The following is a 20,033-nucleotide window of genomic DNA, read 5'->3' on the forward strand; positions in this document are numbered from 1 at the left end:
ACAGGGGACTGAACTCCTGGCTTTCATTTCACCTTTCTTGGCAGCGTTATCCACCCATCAACTTACACATATCACATTGACTTACTTTTTGTTTTACATTATTTTTAATAAGTCATACTTTGTCTAGGTAGCCACCAAGGTGCTGTTGACACCTGCTTTCAAAACCTCCCACCCATCCGTACAGGCGGAGCCATTTCCTATGGCTAGTGGCTGATGCAAATAAAGATTCTTCTGATCTGCTGAACCATTCCTCCTTGTTCCGTGCTCTTTCATTTAAATATCTCTCTAAAGTTCAACACTATCCAATAAAAGAAAGATGAAACAGTCTAGGGAGAGATAAACAGAAAGCAGAAGGTACGAAATTTCAGTAACTGGCCTTTGCATTCAGAAAGGTCATTATACATGCTTCCAGAGATTTTATTCAGTAATCCTAAAATGTAACATCAAAAGGCTTCAACCAAATCTCTCTTAAATATCAATATTTAAAGTTTTAAGAATGGCAGAGACAAGAGAGAAGGAAAGCTCAGTGTTATCATCTTCAAGTAGATGGCTCTGAACCACAATGGTAGACAGACACCCCAGAATTTTGTAAGAAAAACTAAGAATGTCAGGTTATCATGCAACACCAGAAGCTTATAAGTAAGATAGTATGATATGATAAATTCATAAACCTGGTGATATTGCAACTTACATAGTTCAGTGAAACACCTGCCACAGCAATGACAGGGATGTGAAAATGCGACAGAGGGCTGTTCTATGATTTATGGTCCAGCCTAGGAGCAGAAATTTTCCTATGCATTTGGGGCTCAGATACTACAAATCAAGTGTCATTACAGCTCACCCTTGTACTCCGTCTCAACTGAGTTCCTTACCAATTTAGTAGCTTCTTGGCTGAACATCAACTCCCAAAGTCACTCTCAATGACCACATGTCAGTGGTGGGTGAGGCCAGAGGCAAACAAGGATAAAACAAGATTACATCCATACCTCTATCCTCCATCCCGACAAACCTGAGTTCAAAGATACATTCAAGTGAAGCAAAACATTCAAGGAGGGTGTGTAACATTCAAGGAGGCTGGAGAGCACCCCAAGGGACAGAGAAAGAAGGTCTGAGACTGGCCACCAGGTCTGAGGTTCTCCACCCATGACTTAAGACTGCCAACATCAGGAATGGGAACCTACAGCCCTCCAGATATCGTAGGACTACAACTCCCATCGTTCCTGGCCATGAACCATGCTGGCTGGAGCTGATGGTACTTGGATTCCACCAACATCTGGAGAGCCACAAGTTCCCCATCCCTGATCTACACATACTGAAGAGGCGAAAGTCATATTCATGTAGTACTGTGCCTAAGTGCTCATACTGCTCCAGTATTCTGATCACATGGGGCTGACAAGATTGCATAGGCTACTGCCCCTTCCCTTCTGAGCTGCTGACACTGCCAAACATAATCTCTGTAATCCTGGCAACTTTGTGACATCCAAAGACTACAGTAGCAGGATGGTAGCCAGTCACAGCAAGCAGCAACTACACCTCTTTGGTAATACAGGAATCCAACCTAAACAGATCTGTCAGGGGAATTATCAAGCCATTGCTAATAGACTAGGGTTGGGTGGGGAATAACTTCAATTGAAAATAAGCAGGACTGAAAATAAGCAGCTTTCATTTTCCCATTTGAAAACCTTGAGAAAAAGTCACATTTCTATTTTTATTGGTTGGGTCATTTGTGCCAAGCTCTTTAAGTTTATATTTAAAGAAAATATTTCAGAGTGAGTAATAAAGTAAAAGACTAAAATATGGCCAAGACTTTTTTCCTATTTGAAGTTTTTGTCTTTTATCAACTTAGACACTATAGCAACAACAACCCTATCCGAAGAAGACAGAATTGCTCAAGTTATCTGTGCTTTGCTAGCCTGCTGTTTGGATTACTGCAACGCATTATATGTGTGGCTGCCTTTGAAAGTGGTCAATGTCCATATTATGCCAGTGAATGTCATCTGCACTGGCTTCCAGTTCCTTTCTAGGCCTGATTCAAAATGTTGGTGTTAACCTTTGAAGTCCTAAATGACTTGGCACTATCTCACCTGAAGGATAGCCTCCTTGCATATATACCTTCCGAGACCTTAACATCCTCTTCAGAGGCCCTTGCCATGCGGCCTCATCAAGTTAGATGAGGCAACTGGCTACAAAAGAGGACCTTTCTAGTAGTGGAACCCTAGTTCATGAATTCCCTCCCCAGAGAATACCTTTCCAACCATTTCTAATCTTAATATCTTTTTGTGCTTTTTGAATACCCTACTGTAATCTTTTATTTATTATTTTGGTTCTAAACTGTTGTTTTTATTATGTTTTAGACTTCCTTTTTGTATTTCATTTGTCTTTTTGTTTTAGATGGTTACTGTAAATTATCTGAAAAACCTTGGTTATTGGGTGGTGTGATATTTTATAAACACATACCTAAATAAAAATACTCATTGTATATGCACAAACTTTTTACTGGCCTAGTCTGCGAACAGAAAAGATATATTGTGATATTCTAATTTAGTCTCTTGTGGACAAACTCTAGTAATGTTTCTGTCTTAGAACAGGCTGTCAGAGGTCTGGCAATAACTGCGCAAGTATACTTGAAACCAGAAGGCTCAAATTCATTTTTGCTTGCAATCTAAACTTTACATCCATCTTCAAACAGAACTTGGGAAGTTCCAATCAGAGTCTCGCTCTTTACACAATACAGTACAAGCCAACAACCTTCCAGATAGGCAATTTTTACTTTACACTCCTCAGCTAGACTGGAATCAGAGACACATGAAATGTAATGGGAATAGATGTACTAAATTGTTTATACCAACCAACCCTCTCCCCCCGTCCCCCCACCACATAGACATACACACACCCCAACATGCCCAAGAGTTACAGGCAACACCCTTCAGCAAAGTAGTTGCTGCTTCAAAGCAAAAGGCATACTTTAGTCCTTAAGTTAAAATACAGTGTTCTGCATAAACAGACCAGATGGGCTGCATGCTTAATGATGGTGGAAAGGCAGATAGTTTACTGCAGCTTTCATATATGCGCTGCAAAAAATGTATGAACAAATGGCGTGCTGTGACAAGTCTACCAGGCACTTTGATAGGGGAAAATCACTCGCCTTCATGTGGATCTTGATGCCACGGTTAACAGAGTCTCTGGGGAGGTGTCCAGAGTTTGTGTCCACAGTGATTCATGTGCTGGTAACTTCACGTTTAGACAACTATAATATGCTCTTTGTGGAGCTTCCCTTAAGGCTGGCTCAGAGGCTGCAGCTGGTGCAGAATGCTACAGTTCAGGTACCAAGTGGCGCTCCTTCCCAGTCAAATATCATGGCAGTGCTGCAAGATCTGAACTGGCTGCCTATTAGTGACTGAGCCAGTTTTGAAGCTTTGTTACCTGAATATACAGTGGTGCCCCGCAAGACGAATGCCTCGCAAGACGAAAAACTCGCTAGAGGAAAGGGTTTTCCGTTTTTGCGTTGCTTCGCTAGACGAATTTCCCTATGGGCTTGCTTCGCAAGACGAAAACATCTTGCGCTTTTTTTTTTTAAGCCGCTTGAAGAGGCGCAGTTGTGACGGACCGTGCTTCGCAAGACGAAAAACATCGCAAGACGAAAAGACTCGCGGAACGAATTCTTTTCGTCTTGCGAGGCACCACTGTAAAGCCCTAATCAACTCTGGGCAAGGTTACCTGAAATACCAACTTCATCTCTGCAGCCTTGTAATGGCATTAAGAAGGCTGGCAATTAGCCTTGCCATAGCCTGATGATTATCAGCTCATAGTAATTCAGAGGTGAGCTTTTTCAATCATTGCACCAATGTTATGGAGTGCCCTTCCAATTGAAATGCAAGAGGCCCCATCTGTACTGGCATTCCAATGACTTTTGAAGATGCACCTATTTACACAGGAATACCCATGAATTCTTGCTTTGGATCTGCCTCTTTGAAATTGCTGGATTGTTTTAATGGGTGGGTTTTATTGTGCATTTTAACTGTGGATATTTGTATCTTAATGGTTCTGCACAGTCTGTTTTTTATATTCTTTAAACTGTTTAGATATTTACTCTAATGAAGCTTTGCATTGGTAGATGACACTATAAGCCATGCAAGAAGAAGCTCCTTTCCTCCCTCATTCCCTAGCACACACTCCCTGGGAGACAGAAGCAAAGGTACTCAGTATTCTTTTTTGCATCAATCCGTAGCTCTTTATTATCAGCAAGACCTTCACAGTAGCAAACTAGGAACCAGGAGGCAGGAGTTCATGTCTTGTACCAAACAAAAAAATGGTTTACATGCTACCCAAGGAGTATTTGAAAACAAAAGTCTGCAATGTTTTCTGAACATTGCAACATGGCACTTTCCCACACTCTCTTAAAATTGCAAATCTTAAATTACTTGCTTAAATTACAAGTGGCTCTCTTTGCAGCTTGACAGGTTGGTCCCCTGTCTTTGCTCAGCAAGCTCCTGCAATCCTCACCCACACATGGTTTTTGGAGGATTGAAAGGAGGAATCAGATGTCATTTAAAGTTTGCACAGACTGAGGCTGGGCCTACACCTCCAGCACAATTAGGTGATAAAATGGCATGGACTGTATGTACTTCAGATGAAAGATACCAGTTTTGAATGTTCCCTGCTCTTCCAAACACCCACCTCCCAGCTAGATACAGTGGTACCTCAGGTTACAGACGCTTCAGGTTATAGACACTTCAGGTTACAGACTCTGCTAACCCAGAAATAGTACCTCGGGTTAAGAACTTTGCTTCAGGATGAGAACAGAAATCACGTGGCGGCGGCATGGCGGCAGCGGGAGGCCCCATTAGCTAAAGTGGTACCTCAGGTTATGAACAGTTTCAGATTAAGAACGGACCTCCAGAATGAATTACCGGTAAGTTCTTAACCTGAGGTACCACTGTATTGGGGAGGGGGGTTAAAGGGCAAACGAAACTCAAACAAGCACAAGTCTGTGAAACTAGCACATGCAGAGAAAAGGTTCTCTCCCAGCCCTCTGTCTGCAGTGCTGATGTTTTATTTGCAGCCAGTTTCCCCACATCTGTGGTCTGAAGTGGTGAAGCTCATCTGCATCTGCAGTATCTGTAACTGAGGGTTGGAAGTACAGCAAGGTAAGAACAGGCTCTTTGCTCCTATGTCCCACTAACCTAGTAGCTGAAATATTTTCTTCGACTTCTGAGAATGGCAGCCCACTGCACAGAAGCTTCCAAAACATACCTCAGGGGCCCATCACCATGAGTTTATGTAACTTTTGCCAAACTTGCTGAAAGAGCTGGGTCGAAGCTTCCTGGGATAAATGGACAGGGTGACTTTGGCAGCCCACCCTTAAACCTGTTAGGGAAATTAATCTGGCACCTCATCTTCAAACGAAAAAGAGAAGAGTGTGCATTATAATAAGGCCTCTTACAGCACAGAATAGTAAAACACAAAGAGTTCTTCTAAAGGATGCAGACACAGGAATGCTTTACTCAGCTCCATGGCAATCCAAAATATGAGCCTTAAAGACTGCTTGCTGAATGGGAAGTTTAGCAATTCAACACTACATTCGCCACTTGATGGTGGCAGCATCCATTTATGACTTCCATTATCTGAAACAGATCAAACATAATAAAAAGTATTTATATTATTATTATCATCACCCACCACCTGGTAGCTGCAATACAATACGGCCCAATAAAGGTGCTTCACACATTCTCTTGAGAGTCAGAGCAACAAGACTTAAGAGTATTGCCTTGTAGTGAACTATATGCATGTGTGAATCAGATCTTAGATACACTGGAATAGAGGTGAACAGAATATTTCAACTCCCACTGGAACATGCATCATGCTAAAATTACTGGATAAACTTGAAAAGGAAATAGGAAAAATATTACTATCTATCGCAACACAAGGCCTCCTGTTACTGATTCTTGAGTGGAAACAGATAACTATTCATGCCATGGTGACTGCTATAAAGCATACCCTGGCAACAGAAAGCCAATTTCCCCCTCTTACAAGTTAACAGCCCATCATTTGGGAATCCCCATTTTTCAAACCTGACAATTTATGAAATTTCTTATTTGTACATCCAAGAGATCAAAATGTTGGAGGAAGGAAAATTAAGAGCCACCCAGTTCCACTCCTTCTGCAAGCCAGTTTAATAATTATAGGCTAGCTACCTCTTCCTCATCACATTCCAATTTTGTTCCATATTACGTTTTACATAAATTATAAGTGGTGACACTACCCAAGCCAGATAATTCTGTCCATCTGACAAAGATCAGAACAACAGTGGCTTATGACGGATGCTATGGTAGCGATCTCTAATGACTCAATATCACACATTCCAGTCTCTTGTGCATTTTAAAACTGCTGATGTCTTAAGAACCAGAGTTTTAAAAAAGCTCTTCATCATATACTTCTGTTAATTCTTCTCCTGAAATTTTGTCATGTGTCAAGTCAGCGGTCTTCCTCTTTTGAGCTATATTTCTCCCTTCAATTTCATTTTTTTTAAAGTACATTTTTCTGAGCTACAGGGTTAGCAAAAACAAGGAAGTACCACCAAACAGCTGCTATTATGAGCCGTGAAAAAGATGGTGGAAAATCTTTCCACTTTGCCAGAGTTGCATAGGAACAAAGACATGGTTTTTCCAAAGACCTGTCTGACAGAAAGTTAACAAAACATTTAGAAAGTATCATATCAAAGTCAAAACGATTCTTGCCCTTATTGTACCATTTTATATCTTACTGTCTTTGTAGTTGACTATCTACGCAAATGAAAAAAGTGTGCATGCACATGAAAGCTTATACCTAGAACAAACGTAGTTGGTCTCTAGGGTGCTACTGGACAATTATTTTCTTTCTTGACTGCATCAGAGCAACACAGCTACCTACCTGAATCTAGTATCTACACAAATATCATACTAATGAATTAGTATGGATTAGTTGGATTTGTTTCAAAGTCTGAGTAGATATAACAGCATAATCCATTGAAAAAACACAAAAGGCTTGAACAACAAATTAGTAAATTACCATATATGTTATTCAAGGGCCTATGGGCACAACCCTCTCTTCCTATCCCCTAGACTCGAGCACTGCTCTCATATGCAAGAAATAGAGGAAGTACATGCATATTTCACTTTTCCAAGAATACCAAATAAAAGTCAGGCACGGTAGACTGTGCCTTGGAAAGCACAGAAAGCTGACAAAGGAAGTGGGAAAGAGTGTGTCTTTCTTAACTTTATCTTTCTGCACTATGTACTTTCCAAAGGAGAAAGGGGTCACCAGTCCTCAAGACCATGGTGGGAGTAAGGGGGAATCTCAGAGGCTTAATTAGTGCCAGGGGAAGACCTCATAATTTAACATGTGAACACTTCAGAGAACCCATTTTCCATCGATGGTTAAAATATACCATGAGAAGGGACAGACCTTCAACACAGATCTCTTAGTTATATTCCCCTGTAATGTTTGCATTGAGGAATCAGTCCTCCAATTCCCACATAGAAAAATAAGCTAAACATACCTGCTTCAGTCATTCTACACAAAATTCTACCCTTCCCCCACAAAAAACCCAACATGACATTTTGTTAGTATGGCACTCTGGTAACAAGACCACTTTAGTTAAACGGGAAGGTACCTGCAATATTGACAGAGTGAGATCATAATTCTCATAGCCTGAACAAGACACTTAGGTAAATATTTCACCCTGTCACATGTCTCAAGAAAGGTACTTGAAAACCAACAAATTACTGGTATCCAACATAACTAGATTACGATAACATAAAATGCTTGGAACAGAGCAAATATGTCTGAAGAAGGTGAATTTAAATCCTGCTTGTTAGCAAAGACCAATGCCAAAGGAACAGTGCACATTCAGGAACCATATCTATGAACACAGTTTAAGTATCATCACAAAACTATCAGGGTAATTGAATTTAGACCACAACTTATCTCAAGTCTTCAAGTCAATCGAGAATTGAGCGAGGCAAAAGCCAGTCTCCAACACCTCTGTTCTTTAACGGTGACATATTATCAAAGCCGCACCAGCAAAATAAATTATTATTGCTTCAAGCAGCAGCAAGCAGCATTAAGCGCAGAGAAGGAATAAGCTAGCGTCAAGGCATTGTAGTGGTACACCTGTGCTCCTGGGTGCCACTTTAAAACGAAGATCCTCAAAGCAATTTACAAAACGCTGCTTTGAACTGCACTTGTGAGAAAAGTGCATTAAAATTACATGGCAGTTAATAAGGTGCCACTGAAGGGCTGCTTTATTATGTTGAATAGTTTCCACATTTAGCTAACTAAAATAATTTTAGTGAAGGTTTAATTTAACACATAGGAGGTGACAAACTAAATGTACCTAGCTAATAAAGCAGCAAACAAAACAAATGCTGTAAAGCACCCTGAACTGCACTGTACCCAACGTAAGGCCACTTTCTTTAGTTATCAGGTTAATACATAATGCAAATTTTCACACCAAGAAATTGCACACAAGAAACGGGAGCCAAATCACCGGATTTCAGATTAGAATTGAAACTAACATGTAAGTGGGAGTAACGTCACTGAAGCCACAAAACTTGAAAGCAGAATTACTACTAAAGAACCACTTGTTAAAAGGCAATGGTGGAGGGGCAGAAAGAATAATGATTATTATTAAATATGAAAGGGTTGCATTCACCAACATTTTATTCACAGCAGCCCCACTAAAATTATTCAGTAGGTCTACTAGGAGTCTCACGCACACTGGATACAACCCATAGTATTCTGACTTCTCACCTGCAAAAATCTCAAACCACTGGTATCTTTTTTAATGGGCATTCTTATAACCAAACCAGAATTTTCTATAAACAGACTGCAATTCTGCCAGTGAATATATGAATATACAGCTGAAGTGATCTGCTAACTCATAACTCATGCACAATGCACAATCTGCTAGGCCAACAAGCTCGTATTGCACACAGATTATGGATTCTGAAACCATCAACCAAAGGAGGTGCACCTATCAGGAGCCAAGTGAAGCTGCAAGAAAACCAGGCCCAATCCATTTCAAATTGTTAAGACTGAAAAGTCTTGCAAATATATGCTTACAAAAGTTACTGGCTCACAAAACATTTTACGAGTTGGCTTGTTAGTCATTTGTGGTAGCACATCAGTGGCCTAAGGAGCCAACTCTCTTGTCATTTACAGGGAAATAAGTCCTACCAGTTATTCTTACCAGCTGCAGATATCTTGGGGAGTGGATGCTTAAAGCCCGACTTGGAAAAAAACAACACACCACGTTCACTGAATGAGGTGAAAGCAGCATGGAATACATGCATGCTTGTCAGCTTTATTTTAACTGCTTAGCATTTATTGATTAATTTATATCCTGCTCTGCCACTGCAAGTAGTCAGAGAAGCATACAACCCAGGCAGAAAAGGGAGGCATGAGATTCCTGTTGTATATAACTAGCACCACAAGCCCCATCTAATAAGGTTCCCACTGATAACTGAGCATTCAACAGACACTGCCTGTTCCCTTATTATATTTCGCTATGTCATCAAAAGGATAAAAAGGATAACAAGTTACTTTCATTTCTTAAATAAAGTTCTCAAGAAGCAAAAGTACAGTGGGTACAATTCTACATGATATGCAAACATTTCATTTAGCCAGGGAAGGTTCACAATGCTCTGTGGCACCACAAAGTGATCCTGTTCAGTGTACAATCCCATTCCCGCACCGGCATGATTTTTCATTCCCTATCAAACATAGTCAATTCAGAGTTATGTGGCCACCCAATCCGCCAACCCAATGCCGTGGGGGGAGTGTTCCACTCTCATCTCTGAACTTCGAAATAGAGGCAATTATTTGGGGGAGATATTTTGCACACCTAGAGTTTCCAAACATTTGCAAAATTGGCTTCAACCATTCAGATTGTATTTTTAATCAGTATTCCTGCAGCCCGGGGGGCTGGACTAGATCAGGGGTCAGCAACCTAAGACCCATGGGCCACAAGCGGCCCACAGGGTTTGTTTAAGCAGCCCATGAGCCACCCCCGAACCGAGCTGCCTGCTCGGCGAATCCCCGCACGCTGTGCTAAACCGGCTCAGCGCGGCAACTCACTTCCCCAGCGCCGGAAATCACAGAGGGCTCTCCGCTGGAGTGAACTGGCCCAGGCAAGGTAAACCTTCCGACCCCTGGACTAGATAGTCCGTTGGGTCCCTACCAATTCTGTGATTCTATGGTTTTCCCCTCCTTTAATTTTTTTTTTTACTGTATTATTATTATTATTATTGCATCTGTATCCTGCCCCTGCACAGTGGATCACACAAATGAAAAGAGAAATGTTCAAAATGAAGCTTCACAGGTAGAAGGGATTATAACAAGCCATGCTTAGATTTGAAATGTTGTTTCCCATCTATGCTCAAGTCAATGCTTAGAGGAAATAAGTTACTAGCTATGCTCCTTGAAAACAACACATTTCATTTGACCTTTGAGGATTCTCTGTTGTGGGCTGCTTAGACATTTATTAGGAAAAGCAAGATCAAATCAATTCAGAACATATTCAACTGGGGTCTGAGAGCTTAGATTAAAACCCTTTAATCTCATAGCAGAGAATTCTCTATGAAGTGGAATTGAGACAACATGATTTATACCATAACCAGGTTTTATCCTTGGAGCCTTATATTGTAAGAGCAAATAATACTTTCTGAACTAGTAAAAATGACAGCTTCAACATGGCAGTCATAGAACAGCACATTTTGCAGCTGGTTGCAATGTTCACAAGAGTGCACAATGTTTCATAGAATGCATAAGCATCCAGAACCAAGCCCATAACTAAAAAAAATTAAAGGACATCCGGGCGGGGGGGGAGCGGAGAGAGAGAGGACAGAATAGTGTTTTCCTATTATAATACTTTATTTTTGAAACATTAATCATGCTGCAGTTTGCAAGGTCACTTATAGAGGAAGAGGGACATTGGGGGCAAAACAGAGTAGGGGACATAGGACTACAAAAGATTGAAAGGATCAGGGCAGGGCATGCTTTGCCCCACTCATCTGTCATGGCCACAGAGGTCCCCCACCCCTGGTCTGAGTTAGGGGGGATGTGAAGTGTTTGGCAATGTCTGGGAGTTTGGGTGAGTTATGGGTGACAGATGCGGCTGGTAAGCAGGGGAATAGCTCCCAGTAACTATTTTAAAATATTTGTATTCGTAGGGTTCCAATAAGTAATACAGAAATCAGGCTTAGATTAATTCCATTCTCTCCAGCTAATTGAACTTAATATAAATGGGAACAAACTCTTGTCTTGTTGCTTACGCAGAAGATTTGTGTATATGGGTTCTCTAGACAAGAACAGAAAACTGAAAAATACAAGTTTCCAGATGAGCCCTTTATCCAGCATTAATGATGTGAAGACTGTCCACGGAAGTCTTCCCTACCTTGGTGCCCTCCAGATGATGTCGAGGCTCCCATATGCCCCAGCCAGCCTGATCAACAAGCAAGGATGATGGGAGCTGTAATTCGACAACATCTTGAGGTCACCAAGTTGGGGGAAACTGCTCCAAGGTTTCAACTGACAAAGGAGGCTATCATAGGGCATGACAACTGGTCCTGATGTAATGCAAAGGAGGTCACCTATAGGAATGTACATGCTTACAGAGCATTTCATGAGCCCCCCCCTTTAAATTACCAAAATATGTAACATTAAAGTTGAAGCCAAACAACAGGCCATCTTTAGAGCAACTTGCATTTGCGCTAAATGTTTTGGGATGGAAAGTGAACACAGTACGAATGTGCAAACTTGACAGTCTTCAACTCAAATGCATATACTATGCCAGCAAATCTAACAGCTGAATAATAAGGTTTCCTTCAGCCCTAAATAAAGATACTTGGTAGTTTCCTGTGTCTGACGAACGCAATAATCTTTCCCTCTCAGCTGGATTTCGGAGTTTATTTAATGTGCTGCCACTGTGCCAGGCACATGAAGAAAACAGAGACACATGCCAGCAGAGGCACAACGTCCTTTGATGGCATCCTGACTAGGCCACAAAACGGATCGCAACCTCACCCACACTTTAGGTTCTACCTAAAACAAAAAACAAAACATCAGGCAGGTTTTAAGTTAAGGGTTTGAGAAAGAGATCAAAGTTGTGTCAAACATGGAAGGATGTATTGACTGAAATGGAGAGAGTCACATACATTTGTTTCTCTGGTGCAATCACTGAACGTGCTATCTTGCTTCTTCCTTTTTGCCTAAAGCCCTTTATTTCCCTTAATCTTTGCCTATTCTTCATTTGGCTTCTTGGCTATGTCTCGATCCTGATTGATTTCGCTCTCCTCATCCCACCCTATGGTTGGCCTCCAAAGCTATGCTAAGCCAGGGCTTACGAGGAGGCATGTGATGCAAGCCCCAGTAGTTCCATTCTCAAAATCCAGAGTGCAAACAATCCCACTTACTGCACGCGCACTGTGATTCCAGTGCTGGATTTTTAATCTGTGTCCACACCAAGTGATCTCTACTGCATATGTATCCTGTACTTTGTTATAAGACACTAGTTTGGTGTGCTGTTTCTCAAACCAGCTTCACACAAACTGGCATCCTTAACAGTTACAGATAGGTAGCCGTGTTGGTCTGCCATAGTCAAATAAAATAAAAAATAAAATAAAATAAAAATAAAATAAAAAATAAAATAAAATAAAATAAAAAAATTCCTTCCAGTAGCACCTTAAAGACCAACTAAGTTAGTTCTTGGTATGAGCTTTCGTGTGCATGCACACTTCTTCAGATACTTCTTCAGGTATCTGAAGAAGTGTGCATGCACACGAAAGCTCATACCAAGAACTAACTTAGTTGGTCTTTAAGGTGCTACTGGAAGGAATTTTTTTATTTTGGCATCCTTAAGTTGCTCCTAACTAGTTTCCACTCTGCATGTTGGTAAAGGAATCACAGAAACAAACTGAAGCCATGCTAATGTGAACACTGTGTGAGGGGGGAAGAGACCTGTAAACACACACACACACACACACAACCCCACTTCACTGTACAATAAGACAGTAAAGGGAACACACCCTAAGACGGAACCAAGAATAATCACTTGCTGCTAAGTTTTCTGTCCTCACAGAGGGAGAGGGGAGAAAGAAGGGCTACTTTGAGGAAGTCAAGCATTCTTAAAATGATATATATCATGTTTGTCTATCAGCCATTCTAGTCAGAAGTCATGGACATTTTGGCCCTAATTTATTCATAACATAACTGATTGTGTAACCAATGTGCACTTTAGAACTTTATGCTCCATTGCACACTTTTTCACTAAATGGAACATAAGATAGATTGTATTTGCAATCCTACCCAATTACTGTAAAAAGCTGATTAAACTGTGTTTTTCTCATGAGAATGTTATGCAAGAAGACTTTTTCCCCCCTGCTGAAAGAAGGAAAGGAACACACAGGAAAGGAACTCACCTCAGTTATTAATGCTAGGATTAAGACTGCATTGCCACAGTTCTGATACTTCAGCAGTAAACACAAATAGTGCTCAGTTGCTAAGGTATAGCCAGAAAAAAGGAGTATTCCTGTATGCAATTTCGTATTATGTTCCATTTCCAAACAAGGAAGCTAGGCAGATTCAGTCCTGGTTTATTTTGCAATCCATGGGGATTTCTAAAATCCAGGAGCTTTGGCTGCATATGTACATCTGGTAATTTTAGAAGTAGTCAACTACTGGAAACTACAAGGCTCACCAGAACTGTGCTTTATTTCCTTCCTATCACTTATTTAATGGAAAGGAAACATTTTACTTTATTCACTCCCAACAAATGCTGGGCATCAAAACCTTAACCGGTACCCTACGAACCCTCAACTGTTACGTGGGTATGTGAATGAACAGATTGAAAACCATTATACATTTCCCCAAATTCCCAATGGTTACTTATTCTATGAGGATTTAGGTATTTGGCCTTTCAGAGGAATCCTAAGACCTCTGAATTCAGAGCAAAGTCAATAGTCACAAGAGATAACCTGGTATTGAAAGAAGATTAAAGAGCAACTTCTCTCTCTTCTTCCGTGACTGAATCAAGTTGGCTATCACAATCACACTCTAAAAAGATAACCAGTTCTAATCCTTAGGAAGGGCAGATATGATTGCTGCAGATTCACTGGCGTTAGGCTACACTGCTGTTTCCTGAAGCAGTGTACAAGCCCTGTGTATGTAAATGGCAGCAGACACATGTTGGGGAGCCCTAAGGCCAATCAGATATCAGCTTCCCCAGGAACACGTGCATACATGTATAAAGACACAGACTATATATATATATATATTCACTTTTAAATAACTGTGTTAAACACCAGGGTACACACAGCAATCACATGGAGCCACCCAGAGTACTGCTGAGTAGCAAATTCACAAGAGCAAAAAATCAAAGAATACTGTGATATTATATATCCATGGTCTTCTGAGAAGGGTTGCTAGTGGTTCTTTACTTTAAGAGAGTGTATGCCATGACAAAACACTGCAGTTTCATAAGCAAGCCCCCTATTTCAGAGCATCACAGCTCTACGACAGTCTAAATAATTTACACCAGAATTCTAAAATATTCCTCATTTTTTACATTCTGATCTGGAAATCTGCTACATGCTTAAGCATCTCTCCCGCTGAAATGAAAGGGACTAGTGTACCATGATCTTTTTAAGTTTTACATGAAACGAAATGTTATGTTATACAAGGTAGGTACTCCACCATTTTGCTGCAAGTCTTCACAGTGTTTCCTTACATCATCACTCTCACACACATGAAGCTCACACTTCACTGTGGGTATTCTGCTGCAAGTAAACATTTATAAGGCTGGTAAAGAAAGCCACAAGTTGAGGCCCAATTGCAACTCAACCACAGCTTCTACAGTGCAAAACCAATCAAGTCGTTCAGAAATAAGCAATTCTGTACCAGCACACATTTATAAAGGCTCAGTTAAACAAAGATTTGGTTGTTGTTGTTGTTTGTGCACTATAGCTGCCAAGCTCAATTCTACTTTATGCCAACAATGCCCTCCTGAGTGTGGGAGGGGGCATGAAATCTATAGCATTTGGCACATCAGAGCACACACTTGCTCTGTGTGTGGCTTCAACTGTGAACTGTTCTGATAGTCTTTATGCAACTGCTTCAAAGAAAAGTATTAGCACACAAAACTGCAAATGCTCTGCACTAAAACTCAGCTCCAACAGTTACTGCTGAAACTGAGGTTGTAAAGGACGCTTACAATGGAATAAGTTCAACTGAACCATGTGGAACTTACTTCTGAGTCAGTATGCATAGGAGAATGATGTTACTGTAATCTTGCGCATATTTACTTGGGAATAAGGGGGAGTTCCAAGAATCACTAGCACTGCATGGTGTTTCTAGCAGCAGACCCAGGAAGTTGTATTAACATGGATACACACGTAATGCGCAGAGCTGCCCTTAGTCCTAATGTCAACAGGGCTTAGTTCCATGTTAGGCATGCATAGATTTGACAAGTTAAAGGTCCTATCAAACCTACTGAAACTCTAGCCAAAACGTACAATTATTTTGCCCCTAATTTGAGCCCTGCATTTAATTGCACTTCAAGGACCTAATATTGTTTCCTTGATGGTATCGATCAAGGTTAAAGAGACCGGGGGAGAGGTGAGGAGAGCCAAACATTCATAAAATACAATATAGATATTAAAAGAGAAGAACTCATAATCTATCCTGAATATTTAAGTCTTGTGGCCTTTTGAAACAATAGCAGTTTCTCTGAAGTGTTGTTTTGATGAAAATACTGTGCATGAAAATATATTTATAGAAACAGAAGAACACAGGACTTCCTGTTTTTAGCTCAGCTCCACCTTAAAAGCTATACTTTTTTTCTCCTGCCGATTTATACTGCAGTTAAATGCACTTCTTTGCAATTGCCAAATAATAACAGTTGCATTTTATTCATTTGCTGTTGTGAATATATATAGCAAGGGGGAACACTCAACTTTTCCACTGTAATAGGATGCAAAGAATGGCCTTGTCAAAATCACTATAACAGGATCATAACAATGTCAGAAAAATCATAATATGATAGTCTCCAAAACCCACTCCTGCAAAGATTAAAAACTTATTTAACAAAGATTAAAAACAATCCACTCAGCACCTTTCTTGCACAAATCCCATTAAAATAAGTATAACTACACAAGAAATCTGTGTTTTCATACTACCATCATTCATTTCAATGGCATCTGCACTGGAGAGGCTCCCAGAGGCATATAACTTAGATGTTTCATGTCCTTAAAAAATAGATTATAACAGTTGAGATCAAACACATTTCTGAGAATTATATTTAAAATCCTTCTATGCTTGCATAGAGGAGTTACAATCTATATCTATAAGAAGTATTAGTCAGGCCAGTTCCCCCCATTCTGTGAAGTGTCCCTTTAGAGGGGGGCCACAGGAGGAATGATGGGGCCAAAATCAATGTCATATCAGTTGTATTAAACCCTTTTAAAAATAATTAAACCAGAGACACTGTGTATTCAGTTACAAATCCCGACATACAGATATAGCTAATTGCTGCTATAGTTATACCAAATGGCAATGGAATATGATAGTAAATTTCATGTCAGCTTCAATTTCCCCATCCAGTTGGCAACATCAGTGTTAAAAATATCTCAGATTTGAGGTACAGGAGTGTTTTCATTTCAGTTTTAAACAATGCCACAGTAATTCTATCAAGATGAGCTACTGCTTATATAGGTTTTTTGAAAACACATACAGAAGACTCCACTTATTTCATGCCAGTTTCTCATTGATACCACAGCTCTGATTATAGACATCTCAACTGCATCTGGAAATTTTCCACACTCTTTCTAGCAAGCAAGCTAACATCTAATGGTACATGAATAATACCTCAGGGATTACTAATGTAGTAAGCCAACTGTTTTGAAAGTTTTGCAGTCACACATAATATAACGCAGACATTGCAAAATGTATGTAGGATGGTTAGATATTCAGAAATGCCAAAATTATCTATAATAACTTAAAGTCCTTTTAAAATTTGCACAAGTCAGATATCAGCCACCACCAAGGACTCTTTAAATGCACGCAGGCTTGGATGGCATGAGCCTACCATTCAGGAAGGAAGTGATGTATATAGAACAAAATTGCTCACTCCACACTACATTGAAATAGAAGACTGGCACCAAAAGGAGACAACATGACCACTCTCACTTCCTCACACCCCACCCGTGACATTTTGCAAATAGTAACAATATATCCCAAAAGGAAACATAATATACTCTTTCAAAATAGGAAGTACTACAGACAGACAACTGCCTTAATGACAGGAGAGGCTCATCCACCCCCCAAAAGAAACCTTGCTCACTGATGTCACCCTAGGGGGAGAAAACAGCACAAGACCAGTCTGTTGCAACACTGCCAAGTTTGATAATTCAGTAGTACTGCCAACTACAGAAGCCACCGGCAACTCAAAACTTTAATACGTGGGTCAGAGCAGCCTGCAAAGTTGCCTCAAGTTCCCCACTAATCTTTCACCCTTCAAATGTCAGTGCTATGGAGGGAGAAAAAGAGATTTAGTCAGCTTTAGAAAACAACAAAATACACACTGTCCTCACAATGGTTCTACTCCACACCAGGATGCTAAGGTGAGATGGCGTTCCAGGCACTGCATCTACAATACTAAGACTGTGGTGCCATGACTAAACTGGGCAGACAAAGTCACCTTAGGAAGCATTGTGGAAAGAAACACTATTAACCAGCAGCCCAAGTTCCTGGAAAACAGAAATTCCTACTCCAAATGGTTTCTAATGACCCCACTTACTACTCTCACTATGCGGAAGGAGGCCAGGCATGCTCTGATGATACCTTTTGGATGGTGCCAGTGGCAACAACACAAGGCATCGCAAGTCCCTCCCTGCGCCATTTTGAATTACCTGTCCATCAAAAAGACTTTCCTGCCAGTGCTTGGCCACTTTTTAATTTCCAAGGCTATGCTTTGCAACTTGCAGTGTTCCCAGCACAAACTTGAAACCAAGTTTCATTTTAAAAATCAAAAATCGCTGGGACAGGGCGGGGGGTGAGAGAGAGAGAGAGAGAGAGAGAGAGAGAGAGAGAGAGAGAGAGAGAGAATGGCTACTGCTAGCAAAAAAAGAGGGGTGACACTTTTTTAAAAAATAACATTAATCTGGAAGCAGCCAAAAGCATTGTCACAAAGTCAAGGGATGTATTTTGACCCAAACTGGGACCCTCAGCAAAAACACAATTACACAGCAGAAGACAAGACCTACCTCCTCAGGAGCTCGGCAACAGAGTGGCAGCAACAGGATGAACCCTGCAAGCAGTACAGAGAAGCCAAGCTGCCGGGGATCTTCCCACTAACCACAACAACCCAAAACAGAGAAGTACAGTGTCTCTGGCACCGTTTCTTTTCCTGATATCCTGTTGCATGGGAAACTGTGGGGAAATCCTGTATCTTACTTCCCTATTACTGGCACAAGCAAGAAACTTAAGTCCAAGTGGAGTGTGGTGGGGAGGGGGAGCAACACCGGCCACAAGTTAACAATGTGCCATTCTAGGCGTTGCCTGCCAATGATTTGCCTTTCCCCAATGCAGAGTGCACCAAAGCAACCTTGTGGGAGGGTCACCAAGATGTTAGTTTTGGAGACACAGGTTAATAAGCATGTTCCGCTTATTATACTGGGGGTGGAAGTGAAGAGCAGGTCCCAGAGTTCAGATCCTATTGGTTAAACTCCCTTATATCGCCTCTCCCCTCCCCCAGAAAATGTTGTTATACACCACAAGAGGTTCTGTGAACAGAAGGAGTGACCACCATGTCCAGCCAAAGACATCAAAATAGTAACCAGAAGGCGTAAGGAACATTTGCCTGCCTGGCAGCCACTCCCAACAGAGATGCCTTAGAAGAAAGGAAGGATTCCAGTTTATGTATGCCCTACAAAGAAAAACTAGCCCTGGTAAAGGAAGGAAGCCCCCCCCCCATCACATACATGCATCCACATCAACCATAATAGGAGCTCCTAGCACAACACACCCCTTTCTCGATGGAGCAGCCTGGGTTCTCCTGCTTCCAGGATGCAGTTGGGACACCCTCCCCCGCCTAAATAGCAGCTATCCTTCATTAACCGACGGGCAGAGCAACCCAATCATACAAAGGGGGGGGGGATTCCTCCAGAGGCAAGTCTTAAAAAACTGCGCAGGGGAGGGGGTGTCAAAGAAGAAACGTGTCTCTGTACTGTCAAAATCGCACAAAACCACCCCCCTCCCACCCTCAACATACAATCTGGGGTCCTGACTCCTGTCCCCCTTTGGTACCCTGGGTGGGTCAGGAACGCCCCCCCCCCACTCTGCAATCTCCCCCCCCCCCCGCCTCGCCAAGCACACACACGTCCCCTGCCTGCACTCCGGCCAGGCACTTCTCTGGCCGGGCTCCAGCCTGGCTGTCAAGGCTCCTCTCCTTTTCCTGGCCGGGTGCAAGACCCCGCCACCCGCTTCCCCGTCCCCTCCAACCTTCCTGGGGGGGGGGTGAAGCGGGGAGACGCTTCGGCTGCTTTCCTTACCCCGGAGGGAGCACACCCTGACCCCTCCCTGCCGGGCCCTGAGCCAAGGGGAAGCAGCAGGGCCCCTCGGCCTGGCGGCGGGCGGGAGGGAGGGAGGCGAGCCGGCCCCGCACTGGGCCGGGAGGGAGGGAGGGACCGGGAGACCGAGCGAGCCGCCGCCTCTGCGGCCGCAGCAGCGGCGGCGCCCCGGCTGCCCCTTCCTGCGCACCTTACTCACCCCGTCGCCGCTGCCTGCCGGGGCGAGCCAAGCCGGCCGCCCGCTCGCTCGCTTCCGTCCTTCTTTCCTTCCTTCCTCCGGCTCTCCACTCGCTGCTTGCCTGCCTGCCTTGCTGGGCTTGAGGCGCGGCAGCTCCAGTGCGCGGCGGCGGCAGCAGTTCATCCGCTCCGCCCCCCTTCCCTCCCTTCGCTTCCCTCCTCGGGCTCGGGAGGAGCCGCCGCGCCGGCGGAGGA

General features: G+C 42.3%; 1 protein-coding gene across 5 annotated transcripts in view; it reads right to left on the reverse strand.

Annotated features, from left to right (window-relative positions):
* The window catches only part of RAP1A (RAP1A, member of RAS oncogene family), a 90,883-nt gene extending 70,850 nt beyond the window's left edge, over window positions 1-20,033 (reverse strand). For 2 of the 5 annotated variants that reach the window (XM_083509100.1, XM_083509098.1), the window contains exon 1: window positions 19,792-19,975. The gene's annotated coding sequence lies outside the window, so the exon portion shown is untranslated. Of the gene's footprint in view, window positions 1-18,296; window positions 18,670-19,583 lie in introns of those variants that run through there. The other 3 variants (XM_083509096.1, XM_083509099.1, XM_083509097.1) reach the window with 3 other exon arrangements.

Source organism: Podarcis liolepis (assembly GCF_965112155.1).
Source record: "Podarcis liolepis genome assembly, chromosome: 6".
Classification (NCBI taxonomy): Eukaryota; Metazoa; Chordata; class Lepidosauria; order Squamata; family Lacertidae; genus Podarcis; species Podarcis liolepis.